This window comes from Lithobates pipiens, unplaced genomic scaffold, assembly GCF_037356315.1.
Source record: "Lithobates pipiens isolate NorthernLeopardFrog02 unplaced genomic scaffold, aLitPip1_a1.2 Scaffold_19, whole genome shotgun sequence".
Classification (NCBI taxonomy): Eukaryota; Metazoa; Chordata; class Amphibia; order Anura; family Ranidae; genus Lithobates; species Lithobates pipiens.
In genome coordinates this window covers 410,303,479-410,327,982 of record NW_027507764.1, presented here as the reverse complement: position 1 = coordinate 410,327,982, position 24,504 = coordinate 410,303,479, and the positions used below count along the sequence as shown (strand labels likewise).

At 41.5% G+C, this 24,504-nt stretch overlaps 1 protein-coding gene across 4 annotated transcripts in view; it reads left to right on the top strand.

Moving 5' to 3' along the window:
- Positions 1 to 24,504, top strand: part of ARHGAP28 (Rho GTPase activating protein 28) — a 215,097-nt gene that overhangs the window by 106,483 nt on the left and 84,110 nt on the right. The window contains exon 1 of one of the 4 annotated variants that reach the window (XM_077492484.1): positions 4,460 to 5,006. The exons of the other annotated variants lie outside the window; for them this stretch is intronic. The gene's annotated coding sequence lies outside the window, so the exon portion shown is untranslated. Of the gene's footprint in view, positions 1 to 4,459; positions 5,007 to 24,504 lie in introns of those variants that run through there. 4 annotated transcript variants of the gene reach the window in all.

Genomic DNA, 24,504 nt, shown 5'->3' with positions numbered 1-24,504 from the left:
TGCATGCATGCTCTCAGACCAGACTCCCGCGCTGGTCGGGACCCCCATGAGTCCGGTCGCGGGACCCGCGGACTCGATCGCCGCGGGCATCCCCGCGATCGTCTCACGGAGCGGCCGAATGGAGAATGTGATTGGAGCAGAGATCAGTGTTCACTAAATGAAAGCCCAACCCCCCCCCACAGTTAGTAACACACCCCTAGGAACACTTAACCCCTACACTGCCACCCACTGGTTAACCCCCTTCACTGCCAGTGTCATTTACACAGGAATCACTGCATTTGTATAGCAGTGATTACTGTATAAATGACAATGGTCCCAAAAATGTCCGATGTGTCCCCCACAATGTCGCAGTCACAATAAAAATCGCTGATCGCCGCCATTACTAGTAAAAAAAAAATAATAAAAAATTATTAATAAAAATGCTATAAAACTATCCCTATTTTGTAAACGCTATAACTTTTGCGCAAACCAATCAATAATCGCTTATTGCGATTTTTTTTACCAAAAATATGTAGAAGAATACGTATCGGCCTAAACTGAGGGAAAAAAATGTTTTTTTATATATTTTTGGGGGATATTTATTATAACAAAAAGTAAAAAATAATGCGTTTTTTTCAAAATTGTCGCTCTATTTTTGTTTATAGCGCAAAAAATAAAAACCGCAGGGGTGATCAAATACCACCAAAAGAAAGCTCTATTTGTGGGAAAAAAAGGACGTCAATTTTGTTTGGGAGCCACGTCGCACGACCGCGCAATTGTCAGTTAAAGCGACGCAGTGCCGAATCGCAAAAAGTGGTCTGGTCTTTGACCAGCAAATTGGTCCGGTCTGAAAGTGGTTAAGTATGTATTTTTGAAGTGTTAGTTAATTCATCTTTTCAGAAAAAATGAAGAGGTAAACTAAAACACAATCTGTTGCACTCCTCCAATTCAACGCTGTACTTACCTCTGGGGATGCTGAACTGTCAGTATCCACGCAGCCAGTCCAGCTGTCCATTTGAAATCCCCACTCTTCTTCCACTTCTCTGTGCAGCGTCTCCGGGACTGACCAGGGCAATTGTCATTGGTCAGCACCGACACAGCTGCATGTGAGTCACATCTGGCTTAGACACTCTCTATGTACTTCTGCTGAATGAATGTGGCAATATTACAGTAATCATAAACATACTTACCTTACACGGCAAAAAACATGCAACAGAAAAATACTACAAATTTCTGCATATTGTTGGACACCTATATCGTATTCGGTACAGGGCTGAATGCCCATTACAGGAGCCTGTAGGTACACAGCCGTTCATGACCAAGTAAAGGGCCGCACACACAGGGAGAATATCGAGCAGCATTAGCTGATTCAATAGAAACCAGCCAACATTCAGCTCGTGTGTATAGCAGCTGGTCCAACGGAAACCAGCTGAACATCCAGCTTCTGTCAAAGGGGCATGATCGAAAAAGGTCTGCTGATTGGCATCCAATCAGCACTCTCAGCCAATGAGCCCCCATCCCCCTCGTCTTCCCCGTCCCCCTGTCGAAACACAGTAGCTCAGTGGGGATGGTCACTGTACATTTTTAGTACCGCTAGGTTGAAGGGAGAAAAAAAAAAAACAACCTTAAGACTAACAACCTTTTGCTAGGATTACTTTTTCCACAAAACATTCATTTTTTAATAACTGCACTTTACCCAGCTTACAATATTGTGACATTGAGCAAACGAACTTATATAATGTTGCTTTAATTCGAGTGGTGACAGAAGAAAAAAAATTGTATAATCCATAACTTTCTAGGGAAGAGCCACCTCTTTGCTTCCTAATGGTAAATCCAGCTTATTGACACCCAGCTGCTCACTACTGGTCAATACTGCTAAAACAGGGTTTCTTAATCGGAATTCCATGGAACCCTAGAGCTTAGCATGAAGTGCCCCAAGGGTTCCACTGCATGCCACCATTCCAGAAAATTTATATCCACCTAAAGCAGGGCCACTAATAGATATAGGCAGTATTTAGCTGCTTCCATATTAGTTACTGTTAGTTGCCTTGTGTGAAAAACTAGACAAATGTATAATGGCGAATGTTAGCTTAGGGTGGGATGCCAATGCTGTCTGGTTATGTTGTCAAATGCTGGAAGGGGAGTTTGTGGAGCAGAGATCAGCTGGTGACTAAGAAGAAGGCAGCCGTGCTGAAAGCCCTGGGCTGCTTTTGGCTTTAGAGCCATAGCAAAGGTTAGCATCAGGAGGGACAGGCCTGTGTTTCCTGTCCTGGCATGAAAGGACACTCATGCTTTCTATCTCAGCATAGGGGCCTCCCTCTTCCCTTCCAAATTGGAATAGTAGTATGAGAGTCTTCAAAGAGTCCTTGGATGAGGCACATAAATCTTTATCAATAAGATGAGGTTAGTCCAAGTGCATGATTCACAGTTGAGCTGCAACTATGGGACATGGTCTGGGAAACAACATGTTACACTGATGTATAGAAAACAGATATGGGATTTTTTCCCATTTTTTTTTACTGAAATTGTAAATATAAATGTAATGTTTGTCATTGAGTAGCAAGATAAAATTTGTGTTTTCACTATGCACAAAAGCATATTAAATATTGTCCTTGTGTACCAAAATAAATTTAGCATTGTCAGTGAGTGCCAAAACAAATTTAGTGTTGTCACTGAGCACCAAAGAAAATTCAGTGTTGTCACTGGGCACCAAAACAAATTTAGCGTTGTCACTGGGCACCAAAACAAATTCAGTGTTGTCACTGGGCACCAAAACAAATTTATGGTTGTCACTGGGCACCAAAACAAATTCAGTGTTGTCACTGAGCACCAAAGAAAATTCTGTGTTGTCACTGGGCACCACTGTTGTTTCTGGGCATCACTGCAAATTTTGGGTTGTCACTGGGTACCACTGCAAATTTTGTGTTGTTTCTGGGCAACCCTGCAAAATGTGGGTTGTCACTGGCCACTGCCAAACATTTTATGTTGTTTATGGGCAATACTGCACATTTTGGGTTGTTACTAGGCACCACTGCAAAGTTAGTGTTGTTTCTAAGCACCACTGAAAATTTAATGTTGTCACTGGGTATCACAGAAAATTCTGTGTTTTCACTGGGCACCACTGAAAATTTAGTGTTTCTGGGCACCACTGCAAATTTAGTGTTGTCACTGGGTACCACAGCAAATTTAGTGTTTTCACTGGGCACCACTGCAAATTTAGTGTTGTTGCTGGGCACCACTGCAAATTTAGTGTTGTCACTGTGAACCACTACAAATTTAGTGCTGTAAATGGTCACCACTGCAAATTTAGTGTTGTTTCTGGGCACTGCTGCAAATTTAGTGTTGTCTCTTGGTACCACAAGCAAATTTATTGTTGTCACTGGACAATGAAGTAAATTTATTGTTGTCCCTGAGCACCAAAGCAAATTTAGTTTTGTTGCTGAAGCCGCGTACACACGGGCGGACTGTATGGCCAACTTAGTCCGTCAGACAATCCGACGGACAGTCCGTCCTACTTTCGAATGAACGGACTTGACCACACACGGATGCACAAACAGTCCGTCGAAAGTTTGCGCGATGACGTGTACAGCACGTACGACGTGACTAGAAATAGGAAGTCCAATACACAGCAATGCAACCTTTCGCCGTGTAAATCCTTTCTGAGCATGCGCCATAATTAGTCCGTCGAACTAGTCTACTCACGAGCGGATTGTCTGCTGAAACCAAAGTACGACGGACAATATTACGGAAATTCCGAAATACTTAGTCCGCCAGACTGCACGCTGAAAAAGTCCGCTGAAGCCCACACACGAGCGGACTGTCCGCTGAAATGTGTTTCGACGGACTAAGTTGGCCAGACAGTCCGCCCGTGTGTACGCGGCTTGAGTCTTGAAGCAATTCCAGGTTTTACATTAAAGAAGTATGTTTTATAGTTTATTGCTTCATTTGTATTACATTTCCAACTCACTGATCACATTACACTAATATACCATGAGCTGTATATCAGAAAATTATTTAAGGGATTTGTCTGAGACCTGAATTCCTTTCTCAAATGTTCCTCCAAGGTAAAAAAGTTTGAGAAAAATTCTGCTAGATGTTACTACAAAGGACACATTGCTTATTGTTGTGAACTTTTACTACAGGTAGCCTATAACTAGGCACCACTTGTGCTGTTATTTTAATATGTGTTACGTAACATTCTAATCGATGAGATTTAGCTGTCATAAATGCCATTCTATCTTTAATCCAATGTATTATTTCTAAGCATTGTAATTATATCGCTAGAACACACAATCATGTGATCACGATGCATTTCAGGTTCAGCCCACATGGCATTTGGATTGGTGGAGATTAAGAACATTAAATAGGTTAGTTTGCTTTGGAGTGAAGTAATTTTGTAAATGACTTTCGTGCTGGATGTTTTCCATGTAAACTCCCCTGAAGCAAAAAAAAAAAAAAAAAAAAAAAAAAGAACCTGCTATAGCGAGTTCATTCTTTCTCTGTGTGCTGTCAGTACAGCATTGCTGAACGTTTTCTCCAAAACTCAACTCAGCAAGTGCAGGCTAGGATACAGCTTACTTTGTATCGAATCCCTTTGTTCCACTTTCTGGGACCGAAGCTACATGGATGTCTCTTTCTGATTCCGAAAAAATGGGCTCTTAATTAGGCTTTAATCCGGCTTCTTACTAAACAGATGAAAGGCTTAGCTCTGCTACAAACAGGAAAACACTACAAACATTTGTCCTGCGCCTGGAACTCCGTAAATAGTAACAGAGCACGTTGTGTATTGTTCTACGTAGTGTGTAGTTCAGCCTCTCATTGTTTTGGTGTGCTGGGAGTCCCCCATCTGTGGACCTTCCACTCCCTCTATCAGTTCCTCTGGATTCCTCCGCTGATAATTCTATCTCGACTATTTTATCATCAGGAAGGCAAAAGGACACCATTAAAAGGACTTATTTATAGAAACTTCAAGCTCCCCATTTCCCATTACTGAGTTGAATGTTTTGGGAACAATTGAACATGTGAAGGTACGTACTTCAGAAAATCATTTTCCATTTGTTATACTCACATTGTCCTTCGCTGCCTTTACATTTTTGCACAAAGACTGCTGTAATCACTAGCCTCAAAAAAGCAATGAAAACTCTGCAAACAGGTTAGGGATCGAATAATATGTGTTTTGTTAAATTATTCTAAAATTAAAAATCATTTGTATGTTTTTACAACAGTCTTTATTATGTACATTCATTTTATTATTATGTTACTTTATGTAACATCACTTATTTTGCTTATTTCTTCTTTATGCTTTTCATTAGGTAAATGAGATTCCTGTTTACATTACAATCAAAGGATAGCTATGCTTTAAATGATAGTTGTCCTTTAGGCATAAGGCAAGTTTCTGCCAAGGTTTCCTTATTCTTTTGCCCCTTCCTTTCTATGTACAGTAGGTCCAGCCCACCCTCTCTCCACCAAATCAGTATAATTACCTAGATCTGGCTCCGAAGGCCCACAACACTTTTTACATCACTCCATCAGCTTCTTGGTCTGACATCGGCACCTGTGCAGTTTGGCCCTTTTAGACTTCTATAGGGCTGGTAGGCAAATCAACTCCTGTCTGTCTACTAGCCCAATAAAAGCCTATGGGGCTGAAATGCAGGGGCACAGATGTCATTTAAAAAAAGTCAATCGGAGGGATGTAAACAGTGTTATGGGTGTTGGAGTGAGATCTAGGTAAGTATAGTGGTTTGGGGGAGAGGTTGGCCTAGGCCTATTTAGGGGTATGCAAAAGTATAAGAAACTATAGAGGGAATGTTTCCGTAGTCTTAAAGTAGAAGTCCAGCCTGGGCTCATTTGGCCGAGCTTCTCCTAAGGGTCACAGGAGTGCAATTAGTTTTACACTCCTGTGACCCATTTTCAGCAGAGAGCGGTCTGAAGTCACCAAGATCAGTCCAGGCACCACGTCATCCCGACTCTGGAAGTCTGGATCCACCAGGTGTCTGGACTGATGGCAGTCTCTGCCTCTCAGCGAGCCCCTGACACGGCCAATCCCCACCCCTCCACAGCTCAGCACTCCAATGAGAGTGGAATAGCAGAGCAGGAGAGCTGCTGATTTACAGTCAGCAGCTCTCCGCTCAGGGAGCCAAGAGAACTGAGCCATTGGTGGAGTTAGATGACTCGCTTCTCAGTGAAGAGGTGCAGGAAGACAGATGCAGCATCAGACCGATGCCACATCCACCTAGGTAAGTATGATTATGGGATTTAAAAAAATCCCATACTTCTCTTTTAACTCCCCTGTTGACACCAACATCTTCTCCCCAGCTTCCTCTGAGTGTGGGGTCTTCGGCTGCCTTGATTGGCTGTCGCAGGGTGATGTAACTCCTGTACATGCGCATTGAGGTACCTTCATCTCCCAAGTTATGCACAGGTCAGTGTACATTCTAGAAGTTTGCAAACAAGCAGGTACATTTGTTTTATTGCAGAAGAGATACAGCATATCTCTTCTACAATAAAGTGCTTGCTAGCTCACAAGCTCACAATTTTTTACTTTTTAACTTTAGTTCAAATAGTCTTTAAATATTCATACATTTTGATTTACAGTCATTTGATCATATTTTTTTCATGGATCAGTAATTTGTCATATAGATTTTTTTTGCCCCATACAGTACTAATTTGTTGCAGTATTTCATGGAATCTTAAAACATATTGTGAACTTAATAAGTACTATGATGTAAAGAGTTTTTATTCAGCTTGTTTAACCACTTGCCTACTGGGAACTTTTAACCCCTTCCTGACCGGACCAATTTTCAGCTTTTAGCGCTGTCAATCTTTGAATGACAATTGCGTGGTCATTCAACACTGTACCCAAACAACATTTTTATAATATTTTTTCACACAAATACAGCTTTCTTTTGGTAGTACTTAATCACCTCAGGGATTTTTTATTTTCTGCTAAAGCAACAAAAATAAAACGATAAAAAAATAAATAAAAAATAAAAACATTTTTATAGTTAGTTATAAAATTTTGCAAACAGGTAATTTTTCTCCTTCACTGATGTGCGCTGAGGAGGCTGCACTGATGGACACTGACACTGGTGCGCACTGATGAGGAGGCACTGGTGGGCACTGATGAGGCTGCACTGATAGGCGGCAATGATGGGGACTGATAGGTGGCACTGATCGGCACTGGTAGGTGGCACTGATAGGTGACACTGATGAGGAGGCCCTGATGGGCACTTATTGGCAGCACTAGTGGGCACACATTGGCAGCACTAGTGGGCACACATTGGCAGCACTGGTGGGCACACATTGACAGCACTGGTGGGCACTGTTGGGACTGCATTTATAATGAGGACACTGATAATCAGTGCCCTGATTGTCAGTGTACATGTCCCTTTTAGAGAAGCCATTTATCGGCTCTCTTCTCCTCTCATGTTGTCAGCATGAGGAAAGGAGTGCCCATTGCCGGCTTCTATTTACATCCGTGACCAGATGTGATTGAACACAGCTGATCACATGGTAAAGAGGCACTCTTTACCTCAATCTGTGATCAGCAGTGTCCTCCAGACACTGTGATCACAGAGTGCGCCGCCTGCGCCCTGCAGCAGTCGCGATCATGGGAGGCCATCATACAATGACCTCCTAGAACTAGCCAGCCACACTGTAGCCGTCATTCAACTATAGCTTTGTTGGCAAGTAGTTAAACCACAAATGAAAATTTTGATTTTAATGTAGAACTACAGGCAAATCTTTGTTTGTTTGTTTTTCATTTTGCAAAGGAGGATAATAACCCCTGTCAGATTTTTTTTCGCCATCTGTGTCCCATTGCAAAGATTTCCCTTCACTTTCTGTCCCATAACAAAACAGAAAGTGAGATGAAATCCCTGAAAATTAAGGGAATTCTTCAAGGAGCCCCAGGTTACCAGGACTACTGTCCCCATTGGAATATTTCCCCTCAATTTGTTTTCTGGGGACAGCCCCAAAATCTGGGATTTTCTTTTACTTTCCCTTTCAATGATAATGGTAAACAGGACAAATAGAGAGGGTGAATCTCCATAATGGGGGCACAGACAGCAATAAAAACTGACAAGTGATCTAATCCATGTCCACTCTATCCAAAAAAAAAAAAAAAAGTTTTGCCTTTAGTTATACTTTAACCACTTCAATACAGGGCACTTTCCCCCCTTCCTGCCCAAGCCAATTTTCAGCTTTCAGCACTGTCGCTGTTTAAATGATAATTGTGCAGTCATGCTATACTGTACCCAAACAACATTTTTATCATTTTATTCCCACAAATAGAGCTTTCTTTTGGTGGTATTTGATCACCTCTGTGGTTTTTATTTTTTGCTAAACAAATAAAAAAATACAGAGTTTCCTCCTTCACTGATGGGCACTGATGAGGCTGCACTGATGGGCTCTGATAGGTTGCACTGATGGGCACTGATGAGGAGGCACCAATGAGAAGGCACTGATGAGGCTGCACTGATGGGCAGTGCTGAAGCGCACTGATAGGCACTGGTAGGCAGTACTGATCGGCACTGATAGGCAGCACTGATAGGTGAGACTAATGAGGAGGCACTGGTGGGCACCGATTGGTAGCACTGGTGGGCACTGATTGGCAGCACTGGTGGGTACTGATTGGCAGCACTGGAGGGAACTGTTGGGACTGCACTGATAATCAGGACACTGAGAATCAGTGCTCTGATTATCAGTATAGATGTCCCTTTTGCACAAGCAGGTTATTGGCTCTCCTCTCCTCACGCTGTCAGCATGAGGAAATGAAAGCCAAAAATTGGCTTGTGCTTACATTGTGATCAGCTGTGATTAGACACAGCTGATCATATGGTAAAAGGCTGCTATGATTGACCATTTACCTGGATATGTGATCAGCTGTGTCCTAGGGACACAGCGATCACAGAGCGGGCATGCGATGGGTGCGATCATAGTCATATGACTGCCTCCCAGAACTGGGATGTAGCCGTTATTCGGGTAAAGCACGGTCGGAAAGTGGTGACCTCAAAATTGATCTAAACATTTCTATCCTTTACAGCCAAGGAAGCTGCAGTTGCCATGGTGCTGCACATGTGATCAGTTATGACACCAGCCATTTGATGGTTTGACAATATGGTTGAGAGCTCAAGCAACTGTGACAGTTATCATTCACAGCATGTTTTGAATGTATGTATGTTTTGGTAAACAGGTAAATTTATGGGTTTAGCCCTGCTTTAATACTCTTGTATGTCTCCTGACTGGTGAGCAGCTGCATGATCTCATTGTTTTTGAGGGAGAATTTGAATTAAAAGTCATTTTATAATTAGCTATGGAAAATTCCTTTCTTTTATAAAGAAAATGCTATGTTTAGTAGATAGTTCGCATTTCCTTAATTTTGAAGTATGCTACCTAACTTTTCTTCCTCTTTCACTGGTATCAATGATTTCAGTGGAATCTTTGGTGGATTTTCTGTTTTATTTTTTAGTGAGATGAAAACAGCAGTAGTAACAGGACTAGGAAACTGTGCTCATAACTATAGAACTCTTATTTCAGTTTTTACATGTGATTGCTTAAGAGAGACCCTGTCACCAAACCATGCTTTTTAACAAATATCTTACAATAATAGTATATGTACCTTTAATGTATTAAGGATGTGTTTTTTTGTAATTGAGTAAATTATTATTATTATAATACAGGGTTTATGCAGCACCAACAGTTAGCACAACTGTTTACAAAATAAAGGGAGAAAGAACACTTACAACACAATGCAATACAAGAGGGTTAGGAGGGCCTTGCTCAGGGGAGGTGTGACCCCATGTAAGCAAACACAGCCTTCTCACGAGTATACAGTGTAGTATGCCTGTTTGAACTAGGCCATAAGGAGATATACAAATAAAAGTGATGGTGCAGAGACAATAATAGGAATTTTTTAACAGTTTACCTGTAAAATCCTTTTCTTAGAGTACATTATGGGACACAGAGCCGTAGTATTAACTATATGGGTATATAGGCACCTTCAGGTGATAGACACTGGCACGCCCAATACAGGAAGTTCACTCCCTATATAACCCCACCTCCTACCAGGAGTACCTTAGTTTTGTAGCAAAGCAGTATACACAAATCCCAAAAGAGGGGAGGGACCTTTGTGTCCCATGATGTACTCCAAGAAAAGGATTTTACGGGTAAACTGTTATAAAAATCCTATTTTCTTTATCGTACATCACGGGGCACAGAGCCATAGTATTAACTATATGGGACGTCCCATAGCAATGCTATTTGAGGGGAGGGAGACACAACCCGTAGGGCACCCCCAGACTTGAGGGCCTATACTGCTGCCTGCAGCACACTGCACCCAAAGGCGATTTCCTCATACCTCCTTACATCCACCTAATAAAACCTGGTGAATGTATGCACTGAAGACCAAGTTGCAGCCTTACAGCTCTGAGCCATGGAGGCCTGATAATGCACTGCCCAAGAAGCACTAACTGCTCTGGTAGAGTGCACTTTGACTTGAAAAGGTGGAATCTTACCCTTTAAATCATAAACCTGAATTATAACTTGCCAAATCCACTTAGAGACAGTTGATCTCGATGCTGCCTGTCCTTTCCTAGGACCTTCTGGTCTTCCAGATCTGAGCAGTCGTCTTTAAATAGACCTCGACCACTCTCACCACATCAAGACAATGTAGGTATACACCACCGCTCAAAGGCAGGTCCTGGGAACTCAGAGATAATTGCCCCAGGTGAAGGGATCCAGGTGCGAACCACAACATGCAGATAATGTGGATAATGGCAGAACTCTGGACGGCCGCACTCCAAAGCTAAAATGATGCTTTATTCAAATAATGTTTAGGACACAACAAATGACATCACAGCAAAAGATGCTAACAGCTGACGCGTTTCGCATTTAGGCTAGTGCTTACTCATAGCTGGTTATGAGTAAGCACTATGAGTAAGCATAGTGGTTATGAGTAACCAGCTATGAGTAAGCACTAGCCTTAGTGCAACACACGTCAGCTGTTAGCATCTTTTGCGGTCATGTCATTTTCTGTGTCCTAAACATTATTTGAATAAAGCATCGTTTTAGCTTTGGAGTGTGGCCGTCCAGAGTTCTGTCATTATCCACATTATCAGTAGTGATTTCTCCTCCCTAGAACATGGTTTTGTAAAAAACGATGGCAGGACAATATAATGGTTCAGGTGAAAACCGAGGCCACTTTTGGCAGAAAACTTTGACGAGGACACGACACAACTCTGTCCTCATGAATAATCAAATATTGCTCTTTACATTCTGTAGTACAAATCTGCAAAATGCAAAAAGCCCTAAAAATACATAGGTGTGAATCCAGCCTAAGGGAGTATGCTGTATCAGTTCAAATGGCTGTTTTTGTAACACTGACAAAACTAAGTTCAAGTCCCAAAGGTTCAAAGGAGGTCTGACAGGCGGATTAAGCTGCATTACCTCTTGCATAAAAACCCGGACCAAAGAATGTGAAGCAAGCGGTCTTTGAAATAAAACAGATAAAGCTGAGATATAGGGAGTGAACTTCCTGTATCGGGTGTGCCAGTGTTCATCACCTGAAGGTGCCTATATGCCCAGTGATGTACAATAAAGAAAAATAAAAGAAAAAAAGAGACGCTACCTTGCATTGTCTAATAGTAAACATCTTTCTATAAATATTATATCCTTAGCCTGAAACTAATGTTTTATTTGACTTTTCACAACCTTGCTTATCCCTATTTTCCTAGTATTACATTATATATATATATATATATATATATATATATATATATATATATATATATATATATATATATGTATATATATATATATATATATATATATATATATATATATATATATATATATGTATATATATATGTATATATATATGTATATTTGTAGATCCTTTATCAATTTACTGTTGATATCAATCTATTGTGTCAGCAAACCAGCTGATGAGATAGAAAATTCAGAAAAAAACACTCAAAGAGTGTATTGATCAATCATTTTGAAAACACTGACTAAAGCCGGCCATAGACGGAGTGATTTTGGTTGCAGAAAAGAAAATCTCTTGATTCCCCCATCAACACAGTTAGGCAGACCATGCAAATTTCTTTTCTGCAACCACGATCCCCCCATCAACACAGATAAAGCTGACAGGGGAATTCCTCCTGCTGAGCAATTGTCTTCTCCCGGCAGGAAAAGACAGTGGTTATCACTAGTGGTTATAGCCGCTAGTGATAATCGAAAGAAATTCCGGCAGGCTTGGTTGTACCCAAAGTGATCGATCAATCAACTTGGTACCTTCAGCCTGTCCATTAACAGTTGGAATCTTGGCCGGGTTCCTGCTGCATTGGCCGAGTTTCAAACCATGTATAGGGTTCTCCCTTCATGAGTGGAGGGTGTGGGAAGCTGTCCCCACCAGGAGAACACAGTGATTACTGCTAGCGGCTATAAAAGCAATAATTGCATGTAAAATCAGATAGGCTGGTTTCATCCAAGTTGATTGATCAACTTGGGTACATTCAGCCTTCCCATACATGGGTCGAATCTTGGCTGGTCCCAGCTGAACCGGCCGCGATGCGAACCATCTGTGGCTAACTTAAAGGGATTGTAAAGTTAAAAAAATTTTTTTTTTTAAATAACAAACATGTTATACTTACCTCCACTGTGCAGCTCGTTTTGCACAGAGTGGTCCCGAACTTGCTCTTCTGGGGTCCCTCGGTGGCTGTCTCAGCTTCCTCCCGCAGGTGCTTCTCACGTTCATGCGAGCTCCCTCGCATGGTGAGAAGCATCTGCGGGCGCACTCCCGTGATACAGCCGGCGGCTATAGCCGCTCACTGTATCACACGGCCCGGTCCCCCGGCGCTCCGCTGCTTTCCATCCATCCACTCCAGTTAATCAGCAGCCAGGCTGAGTGGTGAAGAGGAAGTCGAGGACGAGCGTGGGACTTTCGAGGGGTGAGGTAAGTAAAATGGGGGGCTGGGGGCGCAGGCACTGTCAGATGTTTTTTCACCTTAATGCATAGAATGCATTAAGGTGAAAAAACATTTACCTTTACAACCCCTTTACCTTACACTGAGCTAGTGTGGACAGGTAAATGTCCAGTGTTTATGTTTATCAAACAGAGGATGGTTACCGTTTCTAGTTTATATGTAGACAAATAACACTTTCATTCGTACTGATAAAAATATCAAAATACATAACTATAAATATGTATCAGTAACAGATGAAATAAAAAATACTGTTTTCTTTCCCCTTGTAGTTCTTTGAAAAAGTGATTTTTCTCCACATTCACTAAGCTAAGAAAATCAACCCCTAAAGTCTTATTAGACCCTGAATGATATCTCCTGATTAAATCATGCAAAAAAAAAAAAAAAAGCTAACACCCCTGTGCTAACACCCAAAACCTTATCTAAGGCTTTATTCACACCATATGTGCATAAAAACAAATGGAAAAAACTTGCAGATTTGACTTGCATAAAATATTTTGGCTTGTTTGCACTACGTGTGTAGACGTGTGTTTTTCTAACAGGTCTTGGCAAGGTCACAAAAAAAAAGTTTTCTATATGCCCTGTTCACACCATAATGCTGGTGTCATACGAGTTGTTTTTTTTTTTTGCCAGGAATATGCATTATAAAGGTTCTGCGAGGGCACAAAGAAAAATATTGTTTTCTAAGTGCCCTGTTCACACCACAATTTTGATGTTGTGAGTTTTTTTCCTTTGCAGGAAACTGTATACACGTTGCATATTTCTATGCAGAAAAATATGCACATGATACCAGAGTGGTGGTGTGAACAGAGCACATAGAGAACAATTGCCTTCTTTGTGCCCTTCCAGAGACAGGTGCAGAAAGCTATGGGGGAGATTTACTAAAACTGTTGCATTTAGAATCTGGTGCAGGTTTGCATTGTAGCCAATCAGCTTCTAGCTTCAACTTGTTCAATTAAGCTTTGGCAACAAAACCTGAAAGCTGATTGGTTTCTATGCAGAACTGCACCAGATTTTGCACCCTGCCTTTTTAGTAAATAACCCCCCATGTCTCTGTACATGGTGTGAACGAGGCCTAAACTTACATGTGTTGAGGTTTGCACTGTCCTGTCAAATAAAACATTTCCCTAACTTGGTTACAACAATGTAAACACATACTTCCCAACATTTTGAGATGGGAACGAAGGACACCTATTAGCAAAAATTTGGGGTCTGTCAATCTATCTTTAGAAAACAGCAGCAAGCCAATGTGACATGAAATGGATAAACAACATTATATGTGTATTTGTTTAGATAACTAAAACAACAGTGAAAAAAAATTAATTTATTGCGCTGTGTGCAGCGCTCACATGCTGAAACTTCTCAATACATACTTGGTTGCGTGATAAAGGACTCTTTTGTTTTCATTGTTAGCAATATATATGTATTCATAAGCAGCTTGTTGTCTGACAAGTCTATTCTTAGCACATGACCCAAGTGTCACTTGTGTGTTTATTTATACCGTTCTTCCAGATTGTTGGCATTTTTACCATTCATCATCAATACCTGTTAGGTTTGAAAACTTCTAATTTATAAAACTGGCATTTCAAAGATTCTTCTTTGTCTATATAGAGTGTGAATTGTATGTATATCTTAATCTGGTGTTGTACAGTGTTTGTTTAGGCTGTTAGCTTTATAAAAGGCATATACTGTATATACAGCCAAATCTGATGAGCTCTATTGCAATCAAAATCTAAAACAACATGGCTTCAAGAAAAGCTTCACCATTTTTTAGATTCTTTTCAGGACCTTTCCAGTAGAAAGTATAACTTGACCTTACCCTCACTATTCCCTAGAGCAGGAGTCTCCAAACTTTCTGTACAAAGGGCCAGGTTACTTACATTGAGGCTCTAGAGGGACCAGTGGGATTAGAAAACACCCTGGTGTCAGTAAGGGTAAACAGTGCCCCATCATTGGTTTAAGTAGAAGGAATAGTGCCCTATTGTTGATATCAGTGGGAGGAATGGTGCCCCATTGTTGGTATTCAAGGTAAGAATGGTGTCCCATCGTTGGTATCTATGGGAAGAGCGGTGCCCTATCATTGATGTCTGTCTGTGTGAGGAATGGTGCCCCATCATTAGGGTCAGTGGATGGCATAATGCCCCAAGGGCCAGTTAAAGGCAAGCAAAGGGCCACATGGACCACAGTTTGGAGATCACTGCTCTAGAGCAGGGTTTCTCAACCATGGTTCCTCCAGAGGTTGCTAGGGGTTCCTAGAGCAAAGAGCAAGTTCTGACTCTCAGATAAGTTTCTATTGACACCATTGATCTTTTCATCTATCCATAAGGGGGTAATTCTTCCCAATGACTACAAGTGCAAGGAACCTTCTTCCCATTGACTCTCACACGAATGCATCATGAGTTGTAGATATAGGCATTTCAAGCAGGGGTTCCCTGAGACCGGAAAATTATTTCAAGTGTTCCTCTGTGTTGAAAAGGTTGAGAAAGGCTGCTCTAGAGCCTCCCTGTTGGTCTTCTGGTGAGATGGGCAGTCTCTTGACCAGAAGAGAGGCTCAGGGGGTGGGAAGGGGTGGGGCTAACCTTTAAAGGAGAAACTGAGACTTTCTTTTAAACTTAGCTGCCTATATCGCTCAATTATTTTAATTTTCAGTTTTTACTTTAGGGCTCAATCACATTAGTCGGCACAGAAAAACTAGCTGTTTTCCCTTGCAGGCTTGTATCCATTTGATTTGGGCAGTGGGGGGCACTTTTCATTTATTCCTGTACACCACAACACAAACAGATGGGGACTTCAGGAGAGCTATGGGGCAGAAATATGCAGACATTTTTTTTTGCTCTTTGCCACTCCGAGAACAGGGCACAGAGGAAACTGTGTGCCCGTATAAAGACCTGCAGAAAAATGCAGGTCACCACTCATAATATGCATGAGCCCTTAACCCTTTGGCCCTAGCACCTTCCTTTTGAGGGGTTTTAGATGCTGGGAAGCGGTGTTTATGATGATCACATGATTGGAAAGCTCCTGATCACATGCAGCGATTGGGAGCTTCCTGTTAGCTGCTGGTAACTGTGCTGGGAGCGTGCAGGGCGCACGTTCTCGGCACAGCTGTTTTTGCAATATTGCACACAAATATGCAGTGGCTCGGCAACAAGGCCTACCCGCAGATGGGCCGCATATTTGCGCGCTGTTGGCGCCAAGATAATTTCTTCATTTTGTCAGCAGAAGATACATTTCCTAGATCCGTGACAGGTGACAACTGCTTGAATGCATTGTTTCCAAGGATACTTCAGTATAGACAAGACAAATAAAAATATGCATCAACAAACATTCAGGTGTGTTTTTCATGCTTTGGAATGCTTACATATATGAGACTACAGTCAACCTGAAGCTTGGCACACGTTGATTTTTTATTTTTTTTTCAAACCCGTACGGTGCTTATCATTTTGGCATATAGATTTGAGCAAACCAGTAGTCAATGAGAAATATTTTACTGCCGTTTCTATGCATTCCTGAAAGTACAGTACTAACAATACAATATTTATTTATTTATTTATTACAGGTACTTATATAGCACTGTCAATTTGCACAGCACTTTACAGATATGTTGTACATTCACATTAGTCCCTGCCCTCAACGAGCTTACAATCTAAGGCCCTTAACATACACATACTAGTGTAAATTTAGACAGGAGCTAATTAGCCTATGAGAATGTCTTTGGAGTCTGGGAGGAAACCAGAGTCCCTGGAGGAAACACACACAGGCACAGGGAGAACATGCAAGCTCCAGGCAGGTATTATCTGTCAACAAGCCTACGTTTCATGTTGACATGAGGTGGTTATTGCATGATCCCACTGATTTTCAGCAGTATCAGGCAATAATTGCTGTTGTCAAACTAATGTGTGAAGTTTGCTAGTATCACAAGCCTAATACTTTTTCTATATTTAAAATAATGTTATAATTTGAACATCTACAGTGTTTTAGGGTACAACATAAATGCAAGTTAAATATATGTTTTATTTTTAAAAAAGTAACAATTTATTTTGTTCTGTGATGGAGATACCATATCTGCTATAGTACATATTTTTGTGAGTAATGCAATCCATATCAAATCCTTATCACTACAATAAATCAGAACAGAATGTATAGAAGGTATCAAATCCCAAATTCCTGACCTATTTCCTGGATTAACATTCAGCTCTTCAGGGGAACATTAGGAAATTATACCAATCTCAGTCCTAGTCACAGATGGCCTCTTTCATATTGATGTAACTAGTCTACCTCAGCATTTCTCAACCTTTTTTTTCCCTTTAAAAATATGCAAAATCTCAAGGCACTTCAGCCTAAAAAATGAAGTACTACTTATCCATGGGAAAGCTAAGCCTGGAATGATGCACACAACTGCCTTGATTAAATTAAAGTGGTGTACCAGCCTGGGGGGAAAAAAAATTCAGCAGCTACAAATACTGTAGCTGCTGACTTAATATTAGGACATTTACCTGTCCAGGGAACCCATGATGTCGGCACCCCAAGTCAATCGATTCATTGGCTTTGGGTGCAGGCACTGGCATTGCAAGTAAGGAAAACTTACTTGCTCTTCACTGCTGGTTCCCTACTGTGCATGCGTGAGTCACGCTGCACTTTCTGAATGGTCCCATCATCTTCTGGGGCACACTGGTCCCAGAAGGCAATGGTGGAAAGAGGAGAGCTGCGGAAGTGACTCACCTTGTTGCTGCGACATAGGACAAACGTCCCGAAGACAACATGCAAAAGGTATCAAAAAGAAAAAAAATCCAAAAACGAGGGGGGAGGGGTGTTCAATTGTTTGAGACTGAGTTCTCATTTTGCCTGGAACTCCGCTTTAACTTTACATCAGAAGTCCCCCATTACGTCAAATGACCTCCATCACATCAGTGCCCCACTACCATTTTAGAGGTCCCCTCTATACATCAGAGTGCCCCCATAAGACCCTCAATATCCACTTCAACCCCTTTTCAGCCGGCGATGGGCTTTCACGTAGAAGAGTAGTTATACAGCAACTTGATCACTTCTACAGGGCGCAGAATGAGCCCCCACCCTTCCCGACATTGCCTTTATCAGGCTTTTGATTGTGGGAGCCTGGTATTGCTGCCACTTGGTGCACTGAGAAAGGATAAAGGCACATCCATACCCATTATCCCTATGTGATGTAAGAAATCAGAAGAGACAAGGATTTTGTCATTTCCGGTTTGGGTTTGATGTTTTGAAGCCGTTACCGGCTTGTAAAGCAGCTGATCAAACCAATCATAGTTTGATCACATACTTTCAGGGTAGAGGAGAGATCTGAGGTCTAAAAGACCTCAGATCTCTCAATAAAGAGGACCTGTCCAGGCCCAGATATATTTGGAATTTACATGTTATCTATTACGCTTGTACTCACTCCAGATTTCTAGCCTGTAGCCTGTGGAGGTCGTATAACTGCACCAGTAATTTCATTGGTTTCACTGTTCTCCCGAGAATGCTTTAAATTATTATATGTGTAACTGGCAAGACTGGAGGGTTACAAAACCTTTTGATACATAATTGAATACTGTAATTAGATTTGTGGTGGTGTCTGTGTTAAATCCACATTCACGGAAGATTAGAGGTGTGGTTGTGTTTGCAATAAACAAACCTTGATGGTTAGTATTCATATTACTTTGAAGACAAAGAAAAAGAGCAGTAGATCTGGTTAGTCAATGTACCTTTCCACTTCAAGGTCAGACTATTATATACAGATCACTTTTCACTCTTAAAGTAAACCTATCATAATATTATATCACATAAAATAACAGTGATATCTATATAGCAGTTACCCTTGGGTGTTTGCTTCTACCTCCTGCTAAACTGGTTACCTGGTTTATAGTTTATCACTTTTAGTAGGTAATACCTTTTGGGTACGTTTGTATAGATTTATAGTGATTTTTTTATTTATTTTTTATTTTTGATAAAGCAAAATGCATTTATAACTATAAAAGTTTTACTGAGTTAACCTATAAAAAGAAAATAGTTTGCATTTAACTGTTGTATTTCCCCTTTATGTGACCTTTTTTTTCAACCCACAAGAAAAACAAACAAGCAAGTAGGATTCCATTGCCATTTTTACTTCCTCTGTTTTTTTTCTCACTTGACCCTAGTTTACAGCGGAGATGCATATTTCATCTTCTTGTATCCCAAACACAGCCTAGAGGTATGGGTCGGTGAGGAGATGTAAAAAAATAAATATAAAAAATAGTAATGGGGTTCTACTGGTTTGTAAGCAGGTGCAGTTAGCTAGTCTGCTGCTAGGTGGCTTTGTCCCGGAATAGTGTGTGATGACAGAGAATAGTGTAATCAGGTGCTAGGTTCCTTATATTTAGAGCCCCCCCCCGTACTCCCCTTTATTTCACAGTTGCTTATTGCATATTTTGTAATATCTTTTTCTGTAAATATTGCACTGTTTTTTCTTCCCTTTCATTAAAAATAGATTTAAAAACCATTAAGCTGAATCTCTGAATGCTCTAAAAAGAACTTTGCCTCTGTGGGAACTACTGTAGTGTAAATTCTGTTACAATCCTGTCTGTACATGGCAGCGGATGATACAGAGATTTTCTTTACAGGTCAGAATTGTAACAACAGATCCTGTCAATGGTGTGTATTAACCTTAAAACACGTGGTGGCGGGCACATGTGTATACAGGGTTAATTGAGTAGTTAAAGGGGTTGTAAACCCTCGTGTTCATTCACCTTAATGCATCCTATGCATTAAATTGAAAAAAACTTCTGACACTGACCAGCCCCCCCATTTTTCTCACCTGAGCTCAGAGCGTCTCCCAGTGCTCACGTGGCTCCTCGGCTCTCTTCTCTGACAGCTATAGCAGGAGGGGCCAAGAATTCCCTGCTGACGTCAACCGGGGAGGAGGGGAGGAGAGATAAGCAAGAGCCGAGGAGTCATGTGAGCGCTGAGAGGCCTGTAGATATACTCTAGGTAGAAATCTGCATCTTTTTTTTTACAGCACAGACACAGGGACACATAATGTTATTTAACAGAGGGGATGCCATGCTTAAATTGTAGATATGATAGCAGCAGGAGGGGAGGATCGTGGACTGGAAGGAGCTAACAGACAGGGAGGGGAGGGGGGAGGAGGACACAGTAGAGCAGGAGAGCTGCGGATGATGAAGGCATGTAAACTGACCACAGTCTCAGTGCTCAGCAACCAATATAAAATGTGGGCAGTTTAGAGATTGGAGAGCATAGCCAGGCAGAATCAGCCAGGTATTTCAGGTGATGGGGTAGCAAATTACACAGCACAAGCACTGTGCTGTTATTCATGCTTTGAGGGAACAGGATTTTCTTTTTTTTTTTAGGGTAACAAACACTTTTTTCTGAGTCCTCTACTGCAAGCCACATAATTGACGTGGGGGGGGGGGGGGGGGGTAGTGCTCAGAGCTCTCTATCTTCCACATGGGATTTACAGAGGAAGAACTGCTACACCATGTAAGCCTGCTGAAGCTCCTTTCCCCTTCTACACCCCCTTCTGGGTCACCCTGCTGGGATTCTCCCTGGACCTAGTAACCTACTGGATCTCTGGACTCTGGACTCTTGAATCACTGGACTCTTGTTAAATGGACTTTGCTTCCCTGGAAGGTATGAACCTGGAAGCCTGCATTAGTTAGTTAGGGCTGGACTCTGTTTCATGTGTGCTGTGCCATTGAGCTGTGTTGCTCTATCTTCAGTAAAGCTGTTAACTGTTTTAAGCCTGGTCTGGAGTTATTCAAGGGGTGCATGGTGGTACATGGCGTTTCAGGGAAACAGGCCCTGTAAAACCTGCATGGCGTATGAAGCAAGGCCACTACAAAAGGTTAACTGGGCAAAAGAGGCAGAGTTGGAGAGCAGTTGATAAGGGTAATCATGAACTGGTGGGAAGTTTATAGAAGCCAGTCATTAGCGTGGGAGTCAGTGATCTGGCTCCCTCCCTTATGTTCAATACCCCCAAAAGTAACCAATACCGAATCCACTGTACAGAGACCCCATATACCTGGCCACACGCTACGGGAGAGTAAAGGAGTTTATGGAGAGCACGCATGAGGTCCATGCTAGTTGCTCAGCGGGACCCCATTCTGTCACTAGGACTGAGGTGGCAGAGGTACGCTAGACTGGTGGAGTGGGCTCAGTGGTGTCCCTCCTAAATGCAACATACACAAGGTAGGTGTGTAGTAACTCAGGACAGCATGTTTTCCAGAGGAACTCTGTACATTTAACTACTGCACACAGTGTACAGCTCATCTCCAAGTGGGGGAACTGCCATAATATTTGACTTTCACATGAACTCAGGCATTGATGAATTCTTAGGTGCTTCAGGTGCTTCGATTTTTTGTCTCAGAGGATAAAAATAGCTGCACTGGGTGGGATCTGAGAGTGTAACTGTCAGACTATGTACTTTATTGTATTTAGCCTTTAATTTAACTATTTTTGTCCCACAAAGTCCTCTACATGTATACTAATTCTTCAAATATCATGTGTGTCTGTAAGCCTCTTTATCTGTATTTTCTTGTGTAACAAGTTTTGGACCTTTGTTACCTGCACTAGACAAGGGGAAGAGAGAAAACAGGAGGAGAGTTTTTCAAGCAAAACAATGCATAGAAAAAATCATTTACAAATGCACCAACTGAAGTCTTTGGGGACAAAAACACCTAATTGTAGTAAAAAAAAATAGCTTGCGTACGTCTTTGAGCGTAAAACGTAAAAGCGCCTAAGGTCTCATTCACATCAGATCAAGATGTGGGAAACCCGTGTTCCATGTGCGTATTCCGGATGTGTGTTTTCTGCATCACGTTCAAAGCGTATTACAGTTGCGATCTGCAGTGGGTGTCAGTGTTACGTTAACAACACCACAAATGCAGGTCACAAATGAAGTGTGTTTGTCTGCGCGGGATCGAAGCAATATGCAATACGGTTGCAGTGAGTTCACAAAAGTAGTGCATGCTACTTTTGGTTCAGTGTAGTGTGATTTGAGGCCATGCAAAATGAATGGTCTCAAATTTAAAACCACACTGAATCACATGTAAATTGCACAGGAATGCACAGCACCTTACTGTATGATTCCTGTCAGCCCTAAGTGATGAAATTTGAACAGGGATATTTACAACAATGGGATCCTGCATGTTGCATGTAATCAGGCATATGTAAGAAAGTACAAAATGCTCAGGTGTGAATGAGGGTTTAAAGTAAGTTTATGTTCTGTAGAGGTGTACATATGCATATCTGAAAGCTGAAATATGCACAGAGCAGGGCATGCTTTTCTTGCCCCCTATGTAAAAGGCCTGCTGATTAGCTGCACAATTTCTTTTAGCCAGCCGTCACTTTTTTCCCACTGTGCTTCACAATTTTGAAAGCTTTACCACTGGATGTAGAATTCTCAGTCCTAAATGTAACCAAAGAGAACCCATCTTATCCGTTTCTGCTTTAAAAACAACATTTGTGAATTTTTGTAGCAGTATAATTTAATTATGGTATATCTAGTAACTGAATTAGATAGAAGGGAATTTGACTACAACATATCTAAGTTCAGTCTGATAATATTAATGTAGGGTAAGTTGTGTATGCCTTTGTTCTAATGACTGTGACTTGATTTGGGTATTGATTATCAGTATGATGTTACCTGTTTAATGCAGAAATGTGTTTTTCCACAATGGACTATTAAAGTGACACTAAACCATATCCTTATTCTATAAAAAATATTCCATACACATCCACTACCTTCCCACTTCCTGCCAGTGCACTTATAAGGCAGAACAAGTTTTGTTCTGGGAGAACATACTCGTACATCCTCCCAGGAGTGCACCTTGTGCATGCTCCCAGGGGCTCACAGTGGCACGATCTGTGGGTGGACACCTCGGATCACTGATTGGGGTACTGGACTGCTGCGATCTGCCCTGATACCATGTGATCACTGTTACCAATCACAGCGATCACACACCCAGTAATGAACAATGCCTATCATTCTTGATGCCATTGCTTACTATTGTGATCCCTCTGATTAGCCACAGTGATCACATGGTTTAGGACCAAACACGGCGGCCCTGTACCATGTGATAGCTGCGGGCCAATCACAGCTATCACAATAGTGGGATGTAATTCTAAATATGCCTATGATATGGGTTGGAAATGTCCTATTAATTGAGAACTTTGTGTAAAAAAAAAAAAATTTTCATTTTAATTCTTTGCATTTTCCAAAAACTTGTAGCAAAAATGTCATTTTCAAAAGACTCACTAAACCTCTCAGAAAATACCCTGAAGCATTTGCTTTACAAAATGTGGGAGTTTCCACTATCCTGGTGCTCCTGGGCCTCCAAAAATGTGATAGGTAGTCTGGAAATTATATGCATAATTTATGGTCCTTGAAAGCCCAAAGGTCCTCCTTAGATTTTGGGCCCCTCTATGCATCTAGGCTGTAAAAAAAGTCTCACACATGTGACATCCCCATACTCAAGAGGAGAAGAATGTGTTTTGGAGTGTAATTATAAGTATGCCAACTTGTATTTGTTTACAAAATGTGTTTGTTTACAAAATGTTGTCTATTTTTTTATCTTATGTAGCAAAAAATAAGAAACCCGGTTGTGATTAAGTACCACAAACAGAAAGCTCTATCTGTCTTAAAAAAATAAAAAAAAAGATAAAAATATTGCTTAAAGTGATTATAAAGTCTTGTTTAAAAAAAAGGAAAAAATAACAAACATGTTATACATACCTGTTCTGTGCAGTGGGTTTGCACAGAGCAGCCTAGATCCTCTTTTTCTCAGGTCCCTCTTCGCTGCTCCTGGCCCCCCCCCCCCCTGTCAAGTGCCCCCATAGGAAGGAGCTTGCTATGGGGGCATCTGTGCCGAGTCATAGCTTCGTATGTCCATTTAGACACAGAGCCCTGCCCCACCCCCTATTTTCCCTGATTGGCTAACTGACTTTAACTGACAGCCAATGGTGCTGCTGCTGTGTCTCAGCCAATCAGGAGGAGAGTCCGGGATGGCTAATACACTCGTGGACATCGCTGAGGAGAGATGGGGCTCAGGTAAGTAATTAGGGGGTGCTGCTACACACAGAAGGTTTTTTTTTATCTTATGTAGCAAAAAATAAGAAACCCGGTTGTGATTAAGTACCACAAACAGAAAGCTCTATCTGTCTTAAAAAAATAAAAAAAAAGATAAAAATATTGCTTAAAGTGATTATAAAGTCTTGTTTAAAAAAAAGGAAAAAATAACAAACATGTTATACATACCTGTTCTGTGCAGTGGGTTTGCACAGAGCAGCCTAGATCCTCTTTTTCTCAGGTCCCTCTTCGCTGCTCCTGGCCCCTCCCCCCTGTCAAGTGCCCCCATAGGAAGGAGCTTGCTATGGGGGCATCTGTGCCGAGTCATAGCTTCGTATGTCCATTTAGACACAGAGCCCTGCCCCGCCCCCTATTTTCCCTGATTGGCTAACTGACTTTAACTGACAGCCAATGGTGCTGCTGCTGTGTCTCAGCCAATCAGGAGGAGAGTCCGGAATGGCTAATACACTC